We start from the raw sequence: 2545 nt of genomic DNA, 5'->3' as shown, positions 1-2545 counted from the left end.
CTCTAATATTGAATGGATATATGTTTGTAATTGTTATATCCTCGTGATGAATTAACCCCTTTATCATTATATAGTGACATTCCTTTTTTTGAGATGGAGTCTCACTCTGCCACCCATGCTGGAGTGCAGTGTGTGATCTCATCTCACTGCAACCTCCGTCTCCAAGGTTCAAGTGATTCTCCTGCCTCAGCCTTCAGAGTAGCAGGGATTACAGGCATGTGCCACCATGCCACTACTAAAACTATAAAATTAGCCAGGCGTGGTGGCACACACCTGTAATCCCAGCTACTCAGGAGGCTGAGGCAGGAGAATCACTTGAACCTGGGAGGTGGAGGTTGCAGTGAGCCGAGATTGTGCCACTGCACTCCAGCCTGGGCAACAAAGTGAGACTCTGTCTAAAAAAAAAGAAAAATATATATGTATTATTCATTAAGTAGAAGTGGATCATCATAAATGTCATCATCCTCATCATCCTCACGTTGAGTAGTCTGAGGAGAGGTTGTCTTGTGGTATCAGGGATGGCAGAGGCAGAAGAAAATTAGCTTGTAAGTAGACCCACAAAGTTCAAACCCTCATTGTTCAAAGGTCAACTGTATAAGCTCATAACTTGAATAGCATATACTTTTACCTCTCCACCCCCACATGCATTTTATGTTATTGATGTCACAATTTACATTTTTGTGTGTCTATCCATTAACAACTTACTGTAGCTGCAGCTGTTTTTGATACTTTTGTCTTTTAACTTTTATACTAGAGTTAAAAGTGACTTACACACAATCATTAAATATTAGAGAATTCTGAATTTGACCATACACTTACCTTTATCAATCAATTTTATACCTTCATATGTTTTTATGTTGAACGTGAATAGCTTTTTGTTTCAAATTGAAGAACTCGTTAGCCCTTCTTGTAAAGACAGGTCTACTGCTGATGAACTCCCTTAGCTTTTGTTTGTGTTGGGAAGTTTTGATCTCCCCTTCATCACTGAGGGACACCTTTGCCAGGATAGTATTCTTGGTTGGCAGGGGTTTCTTTTGCTTTTGGCACTTTAAATATATCCCACTCTCTCCAGGCCTTCAAGGTTTCTGCTGAGAAATCTGCTGATAGCCTTATGCAGGGATAAGGGGGGATTTTTTGGAAAGAGTTGCTTTTCTCTTGCTGCTTTCAAAATAATCTCTAGCTTTGACTTTTGGCCGTTTCATTATAATGTGTCTTGGTGAAGACTTATTTATGTTCTTTGGGCTTCATGGATCTGGATGTTCATTTTCCTGTCTAGTTTTGGGAAGTTTCCTGTCATTATTTTTTTTATTGAGGTTTTTGCCCCTTTCCCTTTCTCTGCTTCATCTGGGACTCCCAGAATACATATATTGTTTTGCTTGATGATGTTCCCAATTCCCATAGGCTTTCTTCACTCTTTTTCATTCTCTTTATCTTTTTGTTACTCTGCCTGAATAATTTCAAATGATCTGTCTTTGAGTTCATATTTTTAAAAATCAGGGCCTTACTCTATCACTCATGCTGGAGTGCAGTGGCACGATCAGGGATCACTGCACCCTTGACCTCCCAGGTTCAAATGATTCTCTCACCTCAGCCTCCCACATAGCTGGGAATATAAGCTGTGCCACCATGCCCAGCTAATTTTTTTACTTTTTGTAGCAACAGGGTTTTGCCGTGTTGCCCAGGCTGGTCTCAAATTTCTGAAATCAAGTGATCCTCCCACCTTGGCCCCCCAAAGTGCTGAAATTATAGGTATGAGCCACCACCCCTGGCCGAGTTCATTAATTATTTTTTCCACTTCATCATGTCTGCTATTGAAGCTCTCTGTTGAATTTTTCAGGTCAGACATTGTATTCTTCAGCTCCAGAATTTCTGTTTGGTCCTCTTTTATAGTTTCTACCTCTTTATAACTTTGCATTTTGTTCACGTATCGTTTTCCTGGATTTCGTTTAGTTGTCTATCTGTGTTCTCTTGAAGGTCACTGAGCTTCTTTAAGATGATTACTTTAAGCCAGGCATGGTGGCTTGTACTTGTAATCCCAGCACTTTGGGAGGCCAAGGCAGGAGGATTGCTTGAGGCCAGGAGTTTGAAACCAGCCTAGGCAGCATAGTGAGATTCGTCTCTACAAAAAAAAAAAAATTAAAGATGATTATTTTTTAATCCTTTGTCAGAGAGTTTGTAAGTCTCCGTCCCCTTTTCTTTTTTCTTTTTTTTTTTTTTTTGAGAGTAGCTGGTATTACAGGCATGCATCACCACGCCTGGCTAATTTTTGTATTTTTTGTAGAGACAGAGTTTCACCATGTTGGTCGGGCTGGTGACCTCGTGATCTGCCCGCCTCGGCCTCCCGAAGTGCTGGGATTACCATGAGCCACTGAGCCTGACCAGTAAGTCCTCATTTCTTCAGGGTCAACTATTGGAGCTTTATTTTGTTGCTTTAAAGGTATCATATTTCCTTGATTCTTTGTATATATATATTTTTGAAGACTTGCACTGCTATCCTCACATTTGAAGAAGCAGTCACCTCCTTTAGTCTTACATAATTGTTTCT

Source organism: Rhinopithecus bieti, unplaced genomic scaffold (assembly GCF_001698545.2).
Source record: "Rhinopithecus bieti isolate Rb0 unplaced genomic scaffold, ASM169854v2 scaffold_50877, whole genome shotgun sequence".
Classification (NCBI taxonomy): Eukaryota; Metazoa; Chordata; class Mammalia; order Primates; family Cercopithecidae; genus Rhinopithecus; species Rhinopithecus bieti.
This window is presented reverse-complemented; position numbering follows the sequence as displayed.